The sequence below is a fragment of the Tyto alba genome, unplaced genomic scaffold (genome assembly GCF_018691265.1).
Source record: "Tyto alba isolate M040663 unplaced genomic scaffold, T.alba_DEE_v4.0 Super-Scaffold_26, whole genome shotgun sequence".
NCBI classification, from domain to species: Eukaryota; Metazoa; Chordata; class Aves; order Strigiformes; family Tytonidae; genus Tyto; species Tyto alba.
In genome coordinates, this window is record NW_024881300.1 from 11,170,808 (window position 1) to 11,195,102 (window position 24,295).

A 24,295-nucleotide genomic window follows, 5' to 3' on the forward strand; every position below is an offset into this window, starting at 1 on the left:
GTTGAATAAAGCCAGATCAGGTGAAAAGGAAATGAGATCTGGAAAAAATCAAAAGGCAGGAGGCCTAGGGAAGGACAGGAGCACATATGGGAGAGGATTTTCAGATTGAAGGATATAATAATGGGGAATGGCAGCTGAGAGACAATGAAACCAGCAAACAGATGGAAGGAAAAAGTACAAGGAAAGAGAAATAAAGTTCAAAAGTGCCAGAAATAGAGTAGGAGCTATTTAACAGAGAATCAGACAGAGAGGGAAAGAAAGAGATAGAATGGAAGATAGAAGATTTGACTGTTGAAAAAAGCCCCTACATTAAACTCTTCATCACACAGGGTTCCACATCAGGAAGCTATATTTCTATTTCTTCCAAGAAAGTCCTATATTTGGAACAGTTTCAATGCTAAGGTAGAGCTGGTTAGAAAAAGAATGTATAACTGAACCTCCTGTATTGTTGTAATGTTAATAGTAACAATATCTATTTTAAATAATCCTACAAGTACTAGCCGGAACCTTCAGAGAGGTCCTCTCCATTTCTCTGTATATAAACAGAAAGAATTCCAAAAGGCAAATAAACACCTCTTGCCATCTGCTGAGAAGCAACCACTAAGGATCTTTATGAGTTCATTTTAATGAAAAACTTTTCAGAAATGCATTGTGTGTAACATGATCCATCAATGTTTCAGTTTCACAACCCTTATTAAGATAGACATGTACAAAATGTAGTAGATTATCTGCTTTCTGAGAACAATATACGAGTTACTGGATAATTTTAAAAAATGTATATTAATTTCTATAAACCTTACTTAAAAAAAAAAAAAACCTTGGCAGTTAGTATAGACCAATGTATACACATATTAGTATAAAACCTCACATATCTGAAAAGCTTACAGATTGCAAGTTTTTTGTTTTGTTTTGTTTTTTTTTACATAAATATGACCTATGCTAAGATATTTTAAAAACACATAGATTAAACTGTATTGGTTATTCATTTTTTTCATTCTTATGACTATTAAGAAAGTACATATTTAGGTGAACAAAGTGTTTAGGTGACCTGTAGAAAATTTTGCTGCCTGTTCACATTGGAAGAAAACTTTAATGTCAAATTTCCTGCCATTGACTAAAGGAAGACTGGATAATCTCTGAAAACAAATGTAGGTTAATAAAAATTTCATTGATAATTCAGTTTCTTCGTTGAATAGAAGGTACACCAAGGGCCTTTACCCTGCAAACAAGAATAAAACAAAGTACATCTACTCATGTCAGGCCTTAGCTCATAAAAAATTAGCAAAGGTCATTATATCGAGGAAACTCAGAACATCATAGATAGTCTAAAGATTTGTCCCATGGAAATCACTTTAATTTTACCTGCCACAGGGATCCGAAGGTCCTGCTCCATATCAGAAGGAATACTCATGCACAGCTGTAGTATCTATGTATTCTCTATAGTTAAAATGGGATAGTTTTTTCTTCTCCTTTCCTGAAAGTAAAAAAATTCTTATAAGAGCTTATTTCCACTTGAGAAGGAAAATGTTTTACAGAAGTGTAAGATCAACTATGAGGGGGCTTATACAGGTACAGCTGTACCATGCACATTCATTACAATTATCACATCACTAACTTTGTTACCAGTATGCAATTTCTGAGTAGTCTGGGCATGAGGTATCTGTTAGTGGACAGACAGGCAGCCCTTATAAACAGCCAATAATATTTCAGAAAGAAATAAATAGATTAATATTTAGGCAGTGTTATACATGCTGAATCACATTAATTTCTTAAATAAAAATGGCCATTGAACATGTGCCAAACCAATCAGCTCCTAACCTTATTTGGGTTGTTTGTTTTTTGGGTTGTGGGTTTGGGATATGTTTTAATGTATATTTTGTTTAAAATAAAGCCCCAGGTCAGTCTTAGTGTAATTTTTTTAGCTCGTCAGGTTATGAACCCTTGAAAAAAAGTGGTTTTAATGGAAAGGTTGACAACTCCTTAAGTGTAGTGCTGTGAATGATGGCACCTTGATCAGAGTTGTAGAAAACGTTCAACATGATATAAGCTACTGAACTAAGTTGTAAAATGACAAGGACTGAGTGAACAGTTTTTAATACAGATAATATTGTTCATGTAGTCTATAAATATAGAATTAAATGTTGACCTCTATCTCCCATGTCAAAAGTCAAAGTCAGTGTCAGCACATATTGTTTTTATTTGTTTCAAGAGAAAAATAGATCAACAACATTAACCTCACAATGAACAGAGAATTGAATGAATTAAAAAGTAGTACCCCATAAATCCCTTTCCTTTTATTGGCACAGTGATAAAAATGCCTAGGGCTTAGAGGAAAAGGGTAGTCGCAGACACTAGTCTGAGATGCTCTGTGTACACAGAGCTGTACATCACATGCTAAAACAGAGGAACAGAGATATTAAGATTTGTACAGTCTCATATAATACACAATATCCATCAAATTGCGTCATGGTATCCTGCAAAACATGGCATGTCAGATATCCCTAAGACAAGTAGGTTATCACAAGATCATTTTCAAGCAACATTAGCCTTCCACCTACATTTGAAAAACACATTTCACTAAACAGATTAAGTATGCAAAAAAAGACTTTATTCAATATTGTCTATAGTTGCAGTATACCAATAATTTAAGACACCACCTGGAACAAATTCCATTGTGTTTAGAGAGTTACTAGCTTCATTGGTCAGGTATCTCTTTAAATTGTTGGCTCATTGTGATAGGGCTGAGAGATATGACATTCTTCTCTTGTTTAAAAAAGTCATTTTTTTCCAAAACACCTCATAATAATAAAGGCTCCTATTTCACAATGCCGTAGTAAATTTGACAGTTAACTAACATGAGCAGTTTCAATTGCAAATTCAGTTTAATTGCAATTTTTAGTGCTGCATAATTAAACTGAAAATGTTCTAAAAAAATTCACATAGTCAAAACTAGGACAGAAACAAAAGCATTTTCACATTGGTTTAGGGGTTTTTAATCAGTTTCTAGAGAAACTGACAAAAAGTAATATTTAAAAATGAATCAGTTTAACAAAAGAAAAGCAATGGTATCATCTGAAAAATTCAGCTGTTAGGTTTTGTTTACATTTTCTTATCCTCCTACAGCTTGTAGGATATACACAAATTCTTTTGGTTTAATGCTCCAATGACTTTGCTGGCAATGTTGCATCATGTGAAAAACATTTTACAGCATTTGCACTGTGTACTAAACACACAAAAGCAACTAATTATGTTTGTCAAATCTGAGGCATGTTCTGTGGTAGCTTACTGGAACCAAACGCTGTTTTTCTTCTTGAAAAGGACTGGCTGACTTCGAGTTTCACCAGCAAAGTGTAGGCTTGGAGTGAATTCTTGACTCATACATACTGCTGAAGGCTGGTATGCTGAAGCTAATCTATACCTCGGCAAGAAGAGCCTTTTCAGGCTGAACATTCACAGGGTTTGAAAGAATTTTTACAGCTGGCTATAAAGAGCAACTTTTCTGCTCCACATGTATTCATGCAGCTTCTGGGCAGAGCCAGTCATGGCACTTTTCATAGCTGGATGATCAGAAGACTTCTCTATAACCTCTACCAAGGAAGCAAAGACATATATTTTATTATACTAAAGGATTATTGGTGTGTAGGGCAATACTGAATGGCTGTATAACCCAAGTCACTTAAGATCTTGCTAAGCTTGTAAACTTAGTCATAGCTTCACATAGAGAAAAAAAGTTCAAACAGGGTAGGTGCTTTCTAAGACACATGGTTGATAAAATTAGCTTCAACCTTGTGTTAAAAGATCTGCTTTTGACTTGAAGAATACAGCCTACTGCACAAAAAAAGGATGAGTTTGTCTCAAAGGCCTAAAAAAAGAAATAAAATGCTTTTTTCCTCTCTTTATGATGATTTAATTCAAAATGGGTTCTTTATACATTAACCCAGCTTGCATATTGGTAACATTATAATATTTTAAGTTTAAAGTTTAGCTGCTACAACAGTCAAGTAACAGATGCATCAACTCTATAGTGAGAATAATATGTTAGTTTATGGTAGGTGGTGGTTCTCCACTGAGAAACAAAAATAAGGTTCTGCATTATGACTTGTGTCAAGGTGCCCAGCTAGCAGTCTGGCAGCACAGACAGCTGCCAGTCTGCACCAGAAACTATTGGGACGAATACTAGTAGAAGTGAAGCTCTGCAGAAAGGGAGTGAAGAAGAGTCACAGAACTGCTGGATCTCCAGCAGCATCTCTGGAGAGTGTGCTGACTGGGGCAGGAGCTCAGCTGGGAGCTAAGCATGGGAATGATGCTGCAGTCTCCTCCTTGGCCTCATTTCTTCAGCTCAGCCCTTTAACTCATGCTTCTCTCAGTACACTGATATGGTTTGTTGAGGCTTGTTGTTCTTAAATGTTAAACAGCAATAAGTTCACCCCTTAAAAATGTCAAGTTTCCTATATATTTATAAAAATAATGACCACATTTATTAAACTGATAACCATATTGCTTAACATAATTCCAACACTAACAAGATGCTGAACACAGACAACTTCAAACATTAAAGAAGATTCAAGTATATGAACAGGAAATACAAAAATGACTGATAGTGACTGTTGATACTAACAGATAAAAACAAAGTTTATTTGTAAATAATAGTATCCCAACTCATAACTATTTACAATTTAAGAAATTCAGCAATCAATCCTGTGATATGAATTCCCTGTTTGTCATTTTCTCTGAGAATTTTGAAAGCTTTATTATGTTTGTTGTACAGGTGGGGAATGTCTTTCTCCAAACATCACCCAAGAAGTTTGGCATCAAATGTGGCATGATGGATTGCACAGATATATTACCTGGCATAAATAAATCAGCTCAAGTCTCAGTGTAGATGCAATTATAGATTACAAATAGCATATCTATATGTTAGGCATGTCTACGATTTTCAACAACATTTCTTATACAGTTTTTAAATATGTAGATACCTTTTCAAAAGTACAGCATTTAACTCACATAGCCTTTTTTCTAACAAATCTTCAATGTTAAATGACAACACCCTAGATTTATCAAAAATTGAAGATGTGTTCAACTTATTCAATGACCTTCTTAAATTCAGTGAATTCTTAAAAAGAAACATAGTTAATGTATTTACTATTTATTATTATTACTATTATTATATTAATAGCGAAATCCAGACAAGTCTTTGGCTAGTTGAAATTTTAGCATGAGCTCCAAAAACTTCACACATTTATCATACTGATTCCAGTTATGGAGAAGCAATTTAGAAGATGAGCATTGTAATAATCATTAGTTAAAATTCTCTGATACAAACTGGTGTTAGCTTCCACATTCAGAGCTGAGGAAAACATTCATAAGCTTTTATGTCTTGTAATAGAGAATTCACTGTTGACTAAGATTCAGATCCCATGTGTTCAGTCTCCCTACAGACATGAATTCTCTTTTAGGGATTCTATCAAAAAGCTCTCACTGGTAACAAAAACATAATAAAAATACACCATGATAAAATGCATTCAGTCAGTAGGATCTAAAGGTATTGAAACCTGCAACACCAGCTGCAGTAAAAAAAATAATCAGAAGTACAGTTTACCTTCATTTCTTGAAACCACTGTCACATGAGAGAGAATATTATTTTCTATTAAAATATACAACATGTAATTATTGATTCTTCCTGCATACTTTTTACGTCTTACATACCACTCCTTTAAAAAGATACATGTTTTAAACTTTCCATTGAAATAATAGCTAGATGATAACAAGGTAGGTAGGCCAATTTAAAATCTTGCAAGGGCATTAAGAACTTACTACTAGAAAAATAAAATTTAACAGAAGAAATTATATACCACATTTTCATATCTGGGCTTGCAGAAATAGCTTTTGCAGCTCCCATGTTTCCCTCTATAAATGTGCTCTTATTGTCAGTCTTTTCATCTATTTGAAGAGAAATAAGGACAACCACAGAGCTACGTATGTCACTCAAAAACACAAACATGCTCAGTGATATCATGGAAAACTAAATAAGAGCACAGACTTGCTAATAAAGGAAGGAGAGGGACTCCTTAGATTCTACAGTGAAAACAAGCTACAAACCAATCCAATTCAGAATTCATCCTTCTCATTTACACTGTAACACATTTGCGGGATCTAGTTTGCTAGAAATCGCCTAAGGGAAAAGAAAGGGTATCTAAAGTAATAAAAAAGTGCCAAAATGAATAAAGTGCTCACAACTACTATTGCTTTGCTGACGCTGGAGAACAGAAGCGGACGGGGTTTTGTCACAGTTCTTATATTACCCAAATGTTGCTGCTACAGTATTTCTGCCCTTTCAGTACAATCTGAAAAAAAAAAAAAAAAAAGTATATACATTACTTAGTACACTGACAAGCCAAACATTTTTATTAATATTTTAGTTTTTTACCCATTTATGGTTGCAAATTAATGAAATGACATGAGACTGAAGCCAGTGACAACTATTAATCTGTAAGCAACAAGCAAGGAAAAGCTGATAGGAGTACAGCTGTTTTATTTTAATTGAGGAATGATTTTATGTTGGAAGCACTCAATATTCACAGCAAATTAAAAATAATGAAGTGAATTGATACCAATGATATTTTTTTTACCTACTATCCCTTTGTAAATCTATTTCTTCACACAAATTGACATGTCTAATTGATACATACGCTATTATTCCTCATTAGTAGGCTGAATAAAATAATTCTTGATTAAATTTATTGCAATTTACAATCCAGCATAATGTTTGCAAGCTATAAAAGTCAATCAACAGGAAACAGAAAAAAACAGATGACATTATTACTTCTTATATATACACAATAATTTCATGTGTTTCATGGAACCATCCTAAGCATCTAATTTCTTCTCAGGAGCAAAGGTCTGTCTCCAGCAGGTCACTTCATTTTTTACATGACCATAATTATACTTCAGTGCATACATTCTTCTGAGTTTTGTGATAAATATCACCTTTAACAAGCAAATTATATCTGTATTTAGCAATCTGTTATAAGTTGTCTGGAAGAGTTAGTCTTTTACTAACACTCAAACAAAATTATGCAGAACAGCTGATGATTTACTTTGTCTGGATTAGGGTGTTTGATTTATACTGTGTTATCACTTTATGAGAAAGGTTCAAGCAAGTAGCAAAAATTCTGAATTTCAATGCAACAAAGAAAATCAATGGCAAATTTGACAAGCGAAATATATATTCTATAATGCAAAATTTCCAACCAAAAAGAAAATTGTATCAATGACAGGTCAGTCTGTTCTTTATAATTTTAACTTATTCCACACCTTGCCCTGGCCTCCACTATTTTCTGGGAAATTCTCTGGCATTATGAAACTAGTAGAGCGGATATCTTCTCTAATGGCAAGAACGGTATGTTATGACCAGACCATTTCTGTGGCCTATTGCTCCCATTTCTCTGGAGAATGCTGGCAGCTGGCACAAGATTGCTGCCCTCACTTAAGCTGGCCTTCAGACTTGGGAAATAATTTACCTGAAAATGCAGTATATATGCTATATCTAGTACAGACATAGAATAGCCATCCTATTTTTGTCATCTTAAGTTAATACAACTTCTTTTTGAGGAAAAGTTTCTGATGCCCTGATTGTGTCTGTGCCCTGATTGTAGCCTGTGTCTCAACTTGCCCAGATAAGACAGAAGAAATCGCTCTAAAAATAAGATACTATTGCATAGGACCACAGAATTGGATTTAAAAACTAAACTGTTTTGGGAATGTTTTCCATTTGTATTACATATCATGTTATTTGTAAGACATTTAGTAAAATCTTATTTTCAAAAAATTTATTTCTGGTTCAAATCTAAGTTCAATTTATAGAACTGATAGGGCAGTCGCCATCTAAAATTAAAAAAAAGAAATACATAAGTTTTCACATGTAACTGAAATTAAAGTATGGATCTTAAAGCTGTAACATGAGAGTTCCCTTTGAAAAATAATCTATTTTTTATTATACAGATATTTTAGATTCACAATTGCATTTTATACAACATAATTAGATTAATTAACTTTTTTTGTTGTTGTTACTTAAGAATTTTGATCAAGCCTTTGTAAGAGGCAATATATATCAGTTCAGAAAGACCCCTAACATTTTAAAACCAATTCTTACATTTCCAAAATAAGAAGAGGACATTTAATTTCCTATTTGATACATATTATTCAGTAGAGTAAACAACCTATCTGCCAGCAGTAAAAAAATCAAAGAGCTCTATGCCAACTGAATAGCATCTTTTAAAGAACACTAGAAAGTGGCCCAAAAAGGAGCCCTTAGAAGCAGGTGCAGGTTTTCTAGTGTTCCTAGGGGAATCTGCCATTTCAGAGAAAGTGTTGTCACTAAGAATTGCACAGTGCTCCACATCCAAGATTACCTATAAGGGTGACCAAAAGTATTTCCAACTACAATGGCTATCCACAACAGAGCAAAAATAATCAGGAGATGTGGCAACCACTAAGCCTTATTTAAACTGAATTCTAAAAGATATGTCCTCCCTGTTGCATTTAGCCTCCTCTGTCAAAGGCAACTAATCTTTCCAGACTATTTCTCTAGACTATTTGAAAAATAGCATGCCTATGCAGTTCATTCCTTCAGATTCAGGGTGATATCTAGACCTACACATACCCAGAGAGGGTAAAGGCTACCACTATCTCAGTAGAAGCAAAAATGAGGGCCAAGGGAGTGCCAGCTGCCTCCAGAAACCAGGGTGTAAGGGCCAAGTCATCACCCCGCGCTGGGCCTGGCCGTGGACAATGAGCTGGCTCGGGGCTGCGGGTAGCGCTCACTTGAGGGGAATAGCGTGGGCACGGGTGGCTGGAAACGTCACAAACCGGCGCGATGTCTCTGAGAGGGCTCCCAGGGTGGGCCAGCTCAGCAGCCTCCATTCTGGCCACCGTCGCAGAGCCACAAAGACGACTTCTGTATTTCAACATGCATTATCTTGTCATCTCTTTTAATCTAGAAATACCATATTAAGAAAAGCTTGATAGAAAAGATTATGATCAGCTTAAATACACTGTTTTCATTCAGCTCTAACAAACTCAATAGGAAGACTATTTTACAAATGAGCACAATGAACTGAAATTCAATAATCTAGTTAATCCAAGCATATTGAAATAAAATTACACATATATATTTACACACACGTGTGCATGTGTGTGTGTGTGTGTGTACAGTGAGGGGGGACCTACTGCCTTCACATATGTACTATTTCTGTTATAAAGTATGGGTAAGTAAGGAAAGTAACACCACAGCTCTTTTAAGTTTAAGGATGCTCTCCTCAGGATGATTTTAGCTGCAAACATAAACCCAAACAAATAAATTTATAACAAATTTGTAATTTAAAAATCTTAATACCATTTTAAATGAGTAAAAAATAAAATTAAAATATTCAGTGATTTTATTATATTCACCATCAGAGAAGACAAAGGTACTATCCAGTTGAGTCTATACGAAAAAGAAACACACACATTAATATCCGCAATTTGATACCCATTCCAAACACAAGAAGTAACAAATTTGGTGACAAAGCTGTCAAAATATGTTCCACAAATACATTGGCAAGAGATCCGGACATACTAAAGAAATTCAGTGAAACAAAATAGGTGCCAAATGGGGATGTTTGACAGAGTGTTCAAAAATACATTTAGACCAAAGCAGGAACACATCCAACAGAGAGATTCTCTACATAAATTATCATGAAACTATTAGAAATAATTGGCCAGTGATTTCAAAATATTACATATACTTTTAATGTTATCAAAGAGCTGTGTTGTGAACCATGTGTGATTTCTTGGCGATTTAATTTTTGGCCACACAACAGCGTTTTTAAATGCAAGTGAAAATACTATATCCCATACTGTAAGTCAATCTGTAGTCTTTGAAATTGCATTGAGCTTCCAAATGCTTTGAAAGGCTGCTAGGGGAAATACTATAAAATTCTGAACACTCTGCGAGGCTGCAGAGCACGGTCCTTGCAGGGGCTCAGCCAAACATGCCTCCCTGCGAGGCCGAGGAGAGCCTAGATAACAAAGACGTCGTGACCAACCGCTCCAACGGAGTGCAGTGGTGTCTGCGGCCACAGCACCCCAAACAACCGCGTCAGCGGAGGCGTTGGCACCTGCAGCAGGTATCCCAGTGCCCATCCATTCTGGTGCACTCCTCTGCCATCGCTAAAGGTAGATAGGCACAGGGAGGTGTAAGTGTTTGGCTGGTCTAATGGGAGCAGATTAATTTATATAGAGTGCTGTATTACAGGTATTTTTTAAATAAAGTCAACTGAACGTTTCCTGATACATTTTTGAGTGAAGATACCTACATGAGCAGCATCCTCCTGCCCTGCACTTCAGCTGGATGTGTTGGTGAGTGAAGAGGAGGATTGGAGGTGCTACTCTGCAGAGCTACCTGTTCGCAACCTTCACACACTTTGAAATTCAAATTTCTATTGTTTAATGGTTCTCAAAAAATAGAGATCTACAACAGATAAAAATCAGAATAAATCAAAGTAGACTACTCAGAAAGGAGACAAAAAGAGGCCAGGCAGCACATATACATAAAAGACAACGTTCTTCAATGTCAAACCATTTCCTTTCATTCAGTCAATACAAAAGTAAACAGTACCGCATATTAGTTCTCTTACCACAGAGAAGCACCAGTGTAAACAAGCAGCATTGGTAGAAGGGCACCAGGGGAGCTTGTTTCAGCCCAGATTTGCACACCAGCTAAATACTTACATTTTAAGCATGCACTGAAATCCAGAGTGCCTGCACAGATCAAGTCGAAAGCCTAAGGCTCTGGGGTTAAATGCTGGCCCACCTGAAGTGTATGGAAATATATTAATTGACCTCACTACAGCCTATTATAATCTACAAAGGTTTCAATAGTGCACTGATCTGGGCCTCCCATTAGGGCATTGAGCCAAGTGAATAATCTTTGTTGTATGTTCTCAAAAGCTTGCTGTCGATTGTTTTAAAAACATTTTTATATACACATAATGAAATTTCCCCATTATTATCCTAAATCAAAGAAACCTACCCTGAACTTGAGGCAGTACAAGGTAAGATTTGTTATTGTGCTTAACTCCCGGCAAGCTCATTCCTTACACTTGAAATCACCCTCTGAGAAAGCCCTCTACCGCACAGACAAGATTTTTCTTAGTGCAGAAAGATCAGTTTTCCTGAACAACCAAAAAGAAAAAAGGCAGAGATATAACTTAAGTAGCCCATAACTCTGTTTATTCAACTGCAATGAGAACTTTCCAGAAAAGTCTCGTCCAGTGTATGCTATTACTTCTCCTTATTTATTTGAACATCCTCAAGGGCTGCCTCCAGCTCCCTCCATCCCTCACAGTGCTGTCCCAGACTGTCAGTGGGCTCCTTCCCTTCCCACCCCCCGCTGCCCCAAGCTGTGGCAGTTTTGGGAGCAGGGCAAGGAAAACCTCCAACTTCTGGTGGAATAGAAAGCGGGAAGAGTTTTGCGGTTGCCTTGAATTCTGAGAAAACATTACATTTTTGGACAGTAACAGGAAAAATACATAACAGCATAGATAAGGTTTTTTACTTATTATTAAAAGATCATGATTTTTACCTTTGAACTATACCTTTTGGAATTGGTTATCGAGCTTTAAGAGCCTTTGCTGGACATATATGTATAAGCTTTTTTGCTGGACAAATTTAGTACAAAAAATTACTATCAGCCATGCAGACTGAGTTACCTAAATGGGCATTTTTTCTTCTGCGTGAGCACTTTAAATTTAATATCCTGTTAAGCAGTATTAACCTTTAAGTTGCCATAAAATCAAATAATTGTGTTTATTAATTTGTTTTAATTGCCAAGCACAGATAAGCATATGTCCTACTTAGCCTGGGAAAATCTGAATGCACACCTGCTCCAACAAACAGTCTTTAAAATGAGACGTGAGGAAAATATTTGAATTACATTTCCTTGTTCCAACATACCATTTTTAAAAAGCACTTTCAACAGTGAACTAGGCCTTTACAGTTAAGGCATTTTACAAGATGATACTGAGCTATGTTTCCTGTCTATGAAGAAGGCACCAGCATATAAAATGGTAGTGAATTTGCATTACCTCCAATCCATCATTCTTTGAGTGCGCAGGAAAAACTGTGAGACCTGCTGCAACAAAGCACAGCCTTGTGTTGACAGATTCTTATTTAAGTGACTGTGAATACAACAATTCCACAAATAATTTGTCAAGTGTGTGGCTGAACTAGCTCTGAACCCTGATAAATACCAACTCTCCTCACTGCTACAAAAGGCATGATGTTCTGTGTGCGGGCAGTGAGTAACAAGCACCAGGATTTAACAATCGATGCTACTATATTTCTCTTTTCTTTGTGGTTAAAAAAACCTTGAAGGGTGGCTCTTTCAGCAGTGTTAAGTACTGGTGGTGGCTATGCCTTACAAATCTAAGTAATACACTGCAGGCTGAGGTGGAAGGAAATAGCACACTGCATCCATTTTTAGCTGCATTTAAAACATATGGTTTACATTCTCTGGTGAAAAACAGTCATTACTGTATAGTTAGCAGACTCTTGTTTAATATAGGCTATTATTAAACGGACCTCTTTCGAGTTACGATAATAGGACATCTACTTTGCTGCATTTCGCATCCTAAGGCGTCCATTTGGGCTGGGGTAATTCAAGAGAAGAGTCTCTTTTAAGAAAAATAACAGAAACTCTAGAGGAACACATGTACATATTAATAGGGGAAAAACACACTCCTTCCAGGTATTCAATTGAAATCAAGATTGCATTTTTCTATCATGCAGTGCATTCTAAAGGCATTATGGATGTGTGAGAAAAAAATAATTTTTAAAGAAATGTAAATCTAATCAGTCTTGAAGCTAGCAATATATACATAAATGTCTCTTGCAGACATAATTTAGTATGCATTATTAATTTATTTTTCATAAAGCTTTCCAGCTACAAAAAGGATAAGTGGAAATGTGCACCCACATTGACGATAATGCTCATTTGTCAGGCAGGAGTGAACATATTAACAAATTTCCCCCTCCTGAAATTCCAACCTAAAGAACGTTCAGAATCTTTGCAGAAAGATCAGATATGCCTATTGCAAACAAGATCATTTCAGACATTTTAATAAAGTGCCAACCTTTAATGGGACATGAACTTCGGCATGCAATTTTCAAGGCAAAACTGTTACAAACTCTGGACAGCAAAAAAATTATAATCATATAAGTCAATTATATTTATACTTTTGACTGTAAAATGCCAATGCCTATAGAAATAATTAAGTGTGTGATATCAATAACTAGTCCCAATGTAAAATGCTAATTATTTATTGTTTATAAAGCAATTTCAAATAATGCAGAACTCATACACTAGTACTATCATGATTTTCCAGTCATTAACTTAACCAGAATTTGCATTTTGGGACTAGAGCCAGTGACTTACATGCACTACTTAAGTCATTTTTCAAACACCCTGTCCCATCTTAATCTATTCATCATTAATCATATTTGGTCACTTTACATACAGAACACTATTCAGATGAAAGATAAAAGAAATACATTAATAAAATTAAAGCTAGAGTGAATACTTGAAAATATAAAGTTAGTGGAGGAATATGGTTATCAAAGCAATTTATACATTATGCCTATTAAAACAGACTTGTCTGAGCAAAAGTTCTGAGAGTTATTACAGGCTTTTTTCCTGTAATGGAAAGGGTACTTAGAAAGCCACCTTTGTACTTTATCCCTCCCAATCACCTTTAATTGTGTTTACAAAGCAAAGAGAAGATCCCTAAGTTTTGTACCTTTCATGAAATAGGAGGAGAATATATTGATAGCTGTTTACTTGTCAATACAGCTGAAATTTTAGATCTGTGAGTAACCTTAAACTTGTGGAACTGGCTTTTAATTACAGGCTCTGCTTATCTGAAAAGATCCATTGCTCTGACTCCTGCATCTGACTGACCTATTCTACCTTATATCAATCAAACCATGGAAGCCTTATATCCTCCTTGTGTGGGTCTGGTCCACCAGAGGATGGAAAGAATAGGAGATTTCTTATGAAAGCAGTTTTGTTACTTCTACCTTGCACCTCTCATCTCAGTGCACCAGCTGATCATACACCCACCACAGTACACCAGCATTAGTAAATGAATGAACTGAATGAACGATGCAGCTCCTATGTTCTGGAGATCTTTGTATTTACAGCGCAGATTTCACACGGGTGACAGCAGCTCTCCAGCAGTATTCCTTCAGCCTTCTTTACTTCTCACTTACTGGCACTACTTCTTGGTCAAGAAATGAATTTTCAGTTCTCACTGAGTCTTTGATTTCTCTTTCTCAGATTGCTGAAAAACTGTCAATCAGTGGGAGTTGTGACAGGTTTTTTTTTAACCATAAAGAACACTGTTCTTTTTTAAAAAATTCAGTGATACCATGAAATAATTGACTACAAAATCCCTGTATTTTTTGTTTAAAAAAATCACAAGGCTCCATCAAATACTACTACAATCCATATGCCCATTTCACAGTGTTGAAAGTAGTGCTGCAACATTTGGTGGCTTTTGTGAAATAATTTCATGATCTCAGTCTAGTTCCTAAAGGATAAGTACACATACCTCACTGGATTTTAATCATCTTACATATTTGTGGGGAATTTCAGCTGTAAAGGTGTTTTCTACAGATGATCTTGAAAGGTCTTCTCCTCAGAGCCAAACAGCAGCCATGGAATCCATCTGATAACCTGAACCAGATACCTGCATAGAACATTGCCTTATAATAAAAGTTAATTGCCATCTGACTTGGAGCATATAAATGTACAATATCCTGAGGATATTTAATTTTTGAAGGAATGAGGTCTCCTAGGGGAATCAACAGTTATCTCATCTTTCTGACTGAGAAGTCTGTGGTTTTATTAATTTGTCACCTTAAATATAAAGCAGAAGTTGATTTTTTTTTATAATGTAAAAAATAAAAATCTTCAGGTACCTATTTTGTATAGATTTAAAAATACTGCTAAAATGTTATTTTTTGTAGATTTTCACTTTTTCAGATTTTCAGATCTAATTAATTAGGAAATATCTTGGACAATTTTTAAACAAGATATATTGTCCTAAGTTTTCTTCACTAACAAGACTGCTGCTGAAGAAAACTGTTTCTGAGGTTCCAGTCAAAGAGTAGTAATGTTCTATCCACACATTAATGATTCCAAAATTCTCCATTATGAACAATATTTATCAAAAACAGCCCACTATCAGATGAAAGATGTGCCTTATCTTTTCTTGTCAACTAAAGCATTATTCACTGAAAGTTTCTTTCATATCTGTTTCAGGGGTTTCAGTGTCATTTTAAATTGCAAATCAATCATAGATCATGCAAGCCCTACTTCTGTAGGAGAGATTAACGCTCTGGCTAAAATTGTTTACAAAGCCATTTGTAAACCTTCTGCTGATGCAGATGAGGCAAGTTTACCAGTTTAACATTGTTGATCCCAGAGAAAGCCTTAAGCAATGACTTCAGAGGGCAAAAAAATTTGTTCATTTATCATTATTGTCATGGGCTTTCGCAAATGATAACAATTTGTCTTCATCCTATTTTTAGACAATGAGCCACAATAGAGTCCAGAAAGCCATTTTGCCAGATGGGAGAAGGTGCTTTCATTGCAAAATGTTGTCTTTTCTTTTCCTGCCCTATAAAATTGGCTTAAGTGAGAACCAAGGATATGTTTTAATGTCAGGTTTCCCAGAAGACATGATGACATACAATAACAGCACACAGTGCCCGGACAGCATGTTGTCCAAATATATTGCATTTTTAAACACAAGAACAGTCTTTGTTCTACATTTTACTAGAGAAATTGTAATTAATACAGAGAATTCTCATAGAATAATTGTCATAGAGTTATTATAAAATCCCTGAGAAATATCTAAATTTAATAATAATTCCTCACTTTACACTTTGGAATGCCAAAATATTTCATGTTAAACCAAACTAAAAATACTACAGATCAACAGAATATCACTTAAGCATTTTACAGTATTATGACATTAACTCTGTTCAGTTCAACTTTATTATTAAATGATAAATCCTGTCTCCCCCAATTACACAGACAAGTTGAACCTCAAGGAATAAAGACAGTTGTGCCAGTGCCATGGGCAAGACAAAGCCTGGGAGACTTTAACCCCTTTTTGTGCTGGGGTATATGCGAATACCTGTCCCACTGACAGAGAGCACCAAGCAAGGGGTTATAAAGCACCTAGGTCAGCCCCTTTGTGGTGATTTCCCCACAAAGAGTAAATATCCAAGGACCAAACCAAGAAGCACTGGTGTATATCCTCTCACCCTTATAACCTTTAGTTATCAGCTGTGTTTAGGGCTGATGTGTCCCTCTACTGTGGTTCAATTAAGTTTATCAGAGTAAAAACCCTTTTAACTCAGGCTTTGTTCCATTTACCAGGATCTGACCATGTAGAACCTTTATGAACAGAAAGAACAGATACAAACACTATTTTCTTATAGACTGCACCAGTCCCAATATGCTGCTCTTTAACAGACATATTAATAATCATTCTCTAAAAAAACCCAAATCATAATTTTGCCTATGTACAGAAACATGCCCACAGAACAGAAAGGATGTTTCTTAATCTGTGATGAAATGCTGCTTTTAAAACAACAATATTTCTGATTTCCAGAGTGAAGTCCATCTATCATTCAGTTTTCCAACCCATAATCCCGTTTCTCTGTCTGCTAACAATTCCACAAAATTTCTAGTAGTTCTATTTCTAAGCTTTTAGTAGAGATGAATACTTCACACATAAATTTACCTTTAAGAAATTAAAGAAAAAATTAAAAAATATTAATCGACTGTGCACAAATGTTCCTTGCTGTATACTTGTCATTATCCTGGAATTGGTTTTCAAAGCAAAATTAAGGAGCTATCAACAACAATATAGTCAGTAATCTACTCAGTGTTTATACAACAGGATGAAGGTGGGCATTACCAAGCCATACTGCACAGCACCAACAATGTTAATTACCAGCCCTGCAAATTAACTCGCTGGATCTCTACGCACTGAAAGTGTCCATCTGCTACAGTAAAACTCCTCTATATTTATTACACCTAATTCTTGTATTTCAAAGGTACTAATAATTCTGTAAAGAGCATTACTGAATATATTGATATAAGTGGAAAAATCTTGAGGATTACTGGATATAAAACATTGTAATCTTAATCAGCAATAGGATCCTTTGTTGACAAAATTGTGTCACAGAAGTTGTAGGATTTTGCTGTTTGAGTTTTTTGGGTTTTATTTAAAAATACCAAACTTTTTCATTATGCATTTTTCAGCCTCAACAGCAAAATAGTTAATTGCTACTATGCCAGGTGTTTCATTAATCCTGTTAGCTGTTAGACAAACCCTGCAGGAAAACAGAAGACAACAGCCTCTCTGCTTACTCTCCTCCCCAGCCCATGCTCGCCTCCTCCCCCTCCATTCCCCTACAGGAACTGACTGATGGCAGCGCCGCTTTGTTAAACTTGAAGGCTAAAACTATAGAAAATTCCATGCTTAGTCAGGAAATGTGGAAAACCAGCAGAGGTAAGTATGAACTGCTTTTTCCCCTGCTGAGATTTAAGATAAAATGTCTAAATATGTGGGATTTGGAGCCAATCACTTTTGAAAATGGACTGACCTACTCTAAGCAGATGTGCTAATGAGCATTTAACCTTCACACTGAGACAAAAGTTCTTAAAATTCCTCTGCTAACAGTGGTTATAAACTAGGCTTTTTGGAGCAGGGATAAAGAAAGCAGGAGAGATCGGGGAAAGAAGTTGTACTTTTTCAAGATTTGTTTGCTGTATTTGATCAGTCTTTTGTGAACCAACATCTTTGTTCACACAGTAGGAGCTGAGAAAAGATACTAGAGAGTTTCTTGAAAAGGAGAAAGATGCTTAGACTGTGAAGCTGAAGGATCCAGCTCAGCACAAGAATGTCTGTCTCCTAACAGGAATCTGGGAAACTGGTTTCTGACACCGGAACATTGTGGGTCATTTTGTTCTTCATAAATTTATTTTAAGCCTCATTCTTTTTGGTTCTATTATAGGCTTTATTTACTTACCACATTCCCAGAACCATGCACTGCTCAGGCTGGCAACCACAGACCAGTGTGCATAACAGCATCCTTCTAGAACCCAACCTGAATCAAGTCAAATGTTTACACTAAAAGAGAAAATCATAATGGAAGGCAGAACCTGGTTAAAAAAAAAAAAAAAAAAAAAAAAAAAAGTTTATGATATAGGTACACAAAATCTATAGCGTAATCTTAGTCCCAATTATAAAATTCCCAGAACAGTGTCCTTCCTTTCCAGAGAAGGGGCACCTGACTTACATTTTATTTCTGCATCACTACAAAAATCATGCAATGAACACACTAAGAGGTGAGATCTATCAGTGTTTGAGAGCTTGCCCTCCATGGCTGAATATGAGAAAACTTTGAAAAAACAGATTTAGTACAAATTCTAGGAATAATATCTTCTGAAACTTAGAAAAGTTTGATCAGCTTTTACAGCTGAACCAGAAACAAATAGAGGTTCAAGGTCCCAGGGATCTACTGCTGTACTACACTATATACTACATAGAAAACTGGACAGTAGGAGAGGCTTGGGTTTCTTTTTCTTTCCGGTGGTTGAATATTCTATCTGCAGTCATCTTGTTCTGCAGCTAAATCCAAGTCTGCAAGGGATGACGAAGGGTATATTATAGCTGCATTGTTTTGTCTTTGCCAGGGATTGAGAATGATTTATTTGGGATTCAGCTGGTGTATTTACAGTAGTTTTAGTGACCCATAAAACATTGGATCTATATTTTGAAATATTTACAAGACTAGCAGTCAACAGTTCTTTATCTACAATACTTTTTAATACTTCTGTCTCCTCCTTTCTTGTCACTTTTTTTCATCCTGCTTTTTTTGTTGTTTTTCAGCTCAGAAAATCTTTTGTTGATCGTGATATTGTGCTAATGACTGAGTGCTCTTAGATAAAACACAGGGCGTTCATAAGTGTACCTTTTAAATTTTTTTTTTAATAACAAATTTAAAAATGAGATGCATCCAAATTACCCATGCACCAAATAAATTCCCACAATGATGGGAAGAACTCCAAGCATTAAGGACTTTGGAAAAATTTACAGTACATTTGCACTTCATGCAGAACAACTTCTCCAGTGAACTGTCTGGGAATACTACATCAGCCATCCCCAGAGACATTTCCCCAGTGAAGGGAAGATTGTATAAGGACTCGTATACCCCCATTCTTAGAACAGAGACACTTGGCTTTAGGACCAGATTCCAGCTATTGATTGCACCTAAGCTCTGATCAGGAAAGCCACGGTCCAAGAAAAAAAAAGCTAAACAGAAAAGTATCTTTTTCTTCTAATTTCTGATCTGACAGGTGATTAATTTTGTTGTTATTTAAGAGGCTCTTTATGACCATGAGCATAGTGCGTCCCATGCACTATGTTGTACATGCACACCATGTCATGGTAACAACCAGTGCCAGGAGTTCTGCTTGAGCAGAGGCAGCATATCCTTGTTTCTATGAAGGGCTAAATCCTGAAGCCTCTCCAGCCCATATCTCTAGTCTGTTGGGGGTCCTGTGGTCTGTTTGAAGGCTGGACTATAGATGACAGTACAACCAAAGAAAGAGGGAGTATTGACCTAATATAAATTTGTAATTTTTATATTGGACTTAACAAACAGAATCGCTTAATTTTTCAACCTGAAGCTTCTCTGTAAAGACAAATTCCTGAATTAGGAATAAAAGCAATAATCATTCTCCACCCCACCGCTGCACAAGTTCGTCTGCTTAGAAATTTCAATTATCCATTTACATAAACAAACCTTTCATAGTCTACCTACTAGAACTCACCTAGGGAAACAAGCCTTAGTTTCCAGACTAAATAGCATATGAAATAAAATTCCAGGAAAAAAATCAGGTAAAATAATTTCCTGGAACCAAAAAATTTGAGCAGCACTCTATAACTCTCCTATCAGTAGCAGTGGAGCAATTTTCCGGCTCAGATAAATAGCAAAGGAATGAGTAGGAAATACAAAGAGAGGGAAAGGTTTAAGTCAAATTTCAGGCATACATTCTCTCTCCATATCCTCAAAGATGCACTAGCAAAAGGCTGCCCAGTAAAAGAAAACAGAAGAATAGTTCACTTTTTTTGTTTCTTTGGCCTTTTTGTTTTTCTCTTCCTGAGCAAGATGGTCATATTGTAGGAGTTGGAATAGAAGAAATCAAACATAAGGGGTGGCCTGGGCATTACCAAAAGTCAGGGGCAATGTTTTGTTGGGTATTTTTCGTCCTTCTGAAGCTCTTCTAAGCTGGAAAGATAAATCATTCACAAACGTACTTTAATTGGAATAATTCAGCATCCAGTCCTGACAGTCCTTATCAGTTATATCTCCAGTTATATTATCCGGTCCTATTTATAACTAGGGAATAAAGGTAAATGGAGTTATGGTTACCATATTGGCCACTTTAACAGTCCATGTACAAACCTAGGTCACATTTGAAATAGTAGATACATCACTGAATAAAGGAACGGGAGCTCCTTCAGGAGCAGGGCAGAGCCAGATCACCTCAATCCTAATGCCCCTCTCGTTCTAGCTGCATACAAGGACAGCACAGGATGAAGCATGCTGATGGGCAGCGGCTGTTCCTGCTGCCACGCTAACACAAACAAAACAGGTACAAGAAAGGTGGGAAAGGGTTATTGTGACACTCACTATCTAGTGCTGGGGCCAGAGACACAACCTCATCCCAAATGGTCAACAGTGCCTTAAACAAGCAGAAGTTAAGAGAAATTAGGAGAAACAGATTAAAAAGCTAGGGACTTCTTAAAATAATAAGAGGAGGCGGGAGTGCATCACCACCTGGAAGATTGATTCTCTTCATTTTACATTTTAAAGCTTTTGTTAACAACAGAGTCTGAAACTTCCATTCACTTAGCAAGGTGAGCTCAGACCCTCTTACAGGGTTACGACTCCAAAGGCAGGGCTCTGAGACACGCAGCAGCTATCGCAAGATTCTTGATAAAATCATGAGAGGTAGCAGTCCTGACTGCAGTGGCTGACAGCTGTTTTAAGGCTGTATAATTATTTAGGGCAGGCAAGCCCTCAGGGAATGCCTTGAAGGAATGAAGAATCTTTTGCTTACAGCTTTTTTCTAAGACAGGAATGCTGAGAAATGGGGAGTTGGGGTATGTTTTATACTTGCAATTTCACTGTCCTGTGCTGCATAATAAAACTTCTGAGGTTCCGATTAAACATTTTAGCTACAAGAGCCTATCTGTGCTGAGCTAAATTATTTAATTTGCATAGCTATCCCCAAATATCCATCAACATGGATGATTTATTTATAAAACCTGAAAATCATTAAAAGTGTTACCTCTATGACAGCAGCAGCAAATGTCCACTTTCAGACCTAACTGCAAATAATACTTACTCAGCACTTTCCATGTAAGTATCTAAAACTGGTTTAGAAACATTAATGGAATAAACCAAACAAGAGACAGGAAATTACAGATAAGCAAAAAGATTGAGAAAATCTAAGCAAGTCAGCTAAGGCCTCATAGAGAATTAGTGACAATGACCAAACCAGCCTCGCACCACAAAAGCATCTAGAATCAAAATAAGATATTGATTTTGAATACATTTAATGTTTAAAATCAAAAGTAACCTTAATTATTTTGAATCATTTTTTAAAAGCAAATGTAACTTGTACATCCATAATAGTTAGAATGAAATTGTGCTACTGAAATGTGTAGGAATTAGGTTACAAAATTAGTTCTACAGTTTATAAGGTATGCCTGTTTGATGCACTGTAGAAGAAAACAATGCACAAAACCACCAATGCTCAGAAATGTTTGCGTATATGCAAAACCAAATAAAAAGGATGGATTGGCAAGTCATTGTAAATGCAGATTCTGTGTATTCTATTACTATTTCTTCATATTACCATCCTTTTTAAAAGCTAGATAAAATGCAAAAGTTTTACCACAAAAGATTATGGCAGCTCTGGACTTGAACAATGTTACAGCATCCCTTTTAAAGTTAAATCATACTTGACTATAGTTATAACAGTGTCCATAAAAATACAAACATGAGGGTAGTTCAGCTGCTGAATGCCCACTGATAGTGCTTTTTATTGCATGGACAAGATCACAATTCATACACTAACCCCATTTTCCCAATTCCCCAAGTTTCATTCTGTCAGGATTTGGAAATATTGTGGAATTTATACTTACAACTGTAAGGGAAGGAGGGAAACTGCAAGGGCTGCCAGTATCAAGTGATTAAAGAGTCTGAGCAATGCTGTAGGAGCCCAGCTCCCATGCTCTCTGCTGAAGAGCACTGTGGTGGTGCAGGACCTGGGGAAGGAGAACATGGTAGAAGAGTTGGGAGACATGGAGGAGAGAGGAGATATGAAGAGGGAGTTGAAGGTGTCAGAGCGGAGGGGGATGCTGAAAGCCACAGAGAAAATGAGTTTATTGCTGTGGGGAGGGTGTAAGAGAAACAAGACACAAATCTACAAGAGATCACAAATTGTATCATTTTTTATATATGTTGCTCATGGAACAACTTGTTTATACATTAATTAGATGGTAGCAAACTTGCTAAGAGCAAGTTATCGATAATAACAGTAAAATAATACAAATAAGAAAAATTACATAAAACAAGAGAAACAGAAAAATCTGGGTTTTAGAAGAGAAAAAAGTGAAATTTATAAACACTTTTAAAATTATTACACTTGGAGAGAAACACAAGCTTCCTTTTGTCTAATATCCCTACTTTTCTCTTCTTTAAAAATGATGGTAGACCAATAATATACACTTCCCTATGTGAGAACAAAGAAAACATTAAAAAAAAAAGTAAATTTGCAAGTATGCTGAGAATTTGTTCACTCTGCATTATTACACAGTTCAAGGGCAGAATCAGCTGAGCTTTAAATGTAATAAAGAAATGATTTCAAAGCAACACTATAAGCATCATAAAGTAATTGAGAATAGAAAAACAAGGATGATAAAAGTGTCCTATGTTATTGATGTTATAGTTCATATATGAAGTATTTCTGTGATGGGATTATCAGAGCACTGATGACAATGTGTACTTACTTATCAAGCTAAACAAGGTGTCTCAGAAAAGTGAAATATTAAATTATGTGCTATCAGCCAGCCATACTGTTCAGCAAAACTGTGTGTACATAGTATGTATTCTATACATCTGTATTTCTACATGTGACCCTCACTAAACTAGACTCTCTACAGTGTTTGAATAAAGAAGAAAACCCTTTGATCTTTTAAGAAGTTTTGAAATGGACCCAGGTTTAGGAACAAATTAAATTGCATCAAAAAACAAGGAAGAATAGTGTTATTGCAGGTTATCAGCCTTTCTCCTGCAATACTTATTCTCTCTTCTTGTCACAGATTTTGTTTTATTTTGTTATAGCAATACACTATCACAATTTAAAATGCACATTCACCTGAAGAAAGCTGTGACATGCCTACCAAAAGAGACATACACTGCTTAACCTAAATTGACCCTTTTTTCCTTCTATTCTAATAGATCTTTTTTCTTTTTGTCACTCAAAATGAGTGTCTGATGTATGAGCATAAATTGTTAAAAGCAGTTTTAGGTAAAGGAAGAGAGAGTGAAGTGGAGTTTTCTCACAAAAGCCAACCTCAATTTATGTCAAAGAGGGTTAAAAGACCTTGGGATTAAAGCAATAAACTTGCTGCTGTCAAAGCTAAAACCCGCTAACAATCTAGTGCCAAACGCATGTTGTTCAATATCATTTCATATTATATTATGTCACAAGTAGGTGACAGTTCCACATCAGACTGACAGGGCTGATTTACTCTGAAGAATTCATCGACATTTTGCAGAGTCAAAGCTGACTTCATTTTGTTTGGATGTAGGGTGGGAAATCTCTCTCTCTGCCTGAGCTGGGATGTTTCCCTGAATATTACAGACCTTGGACCAGCTGCCCCAGGCTCCCGTGAGCACTGCCAGAGAGGTGGTGGGGGGGGGGGGGGCAGGCATTCCTTTGGCACCTGCAGCACGGCTGGAGGCTCATTTCCTTCACTTGTCCTAAACAGCATCAACTTCTCTATCTGTGCCCTTTTCTGTAGCTGCACTTTTTAACGTGATTCACCCTCCTGCAATTCTTGAAGTATCCAACTGTCCTGTTCAATATTTTGATAAT

At 36.1% G+C, this 24,295-nt stretch overlaps 2 long non-coding RNA genes across 2 annotated transcripts; both read right to left on the bottom strand.

Annotated features, from left to right (window-relative positions):
* Window positions 1-1,382: 1,382 nt before the first annotated feature.
* Window positions 1,383-8,978, bottom strand: LOC116960249. Its single transcript, XR_004406290.1, has 3 exons — window positions 8,824-8,978; window positions 6,235-6,344; window positions 1,383-1,474 (listed from the first exon to the last, which is right to left on the bottom strand). It is a non-coding gene; the product is annotated as an uncharacterized LOC116960249 (long non-coding RNA).
* Window positions 8,979-14,654: 5,676 nt separating this feature from the next.
* Window positions 14,655-22,454, bottom strand: LOC116960248. The gene is made up of 3 exons (XR_004406289.1): window positions 22,338-22,454; window positions 18,148-18,280; window positions 14,655-14,786 (listed from the first exon to the last, which is right to left on the bottom strand). It is a non-coding gene; the product is annotated as an uncharacterized LOC116960248 (long non-coding RNA).
* Window positions 22,455-24,295: the final 1,841 nt, after the last annotated feature.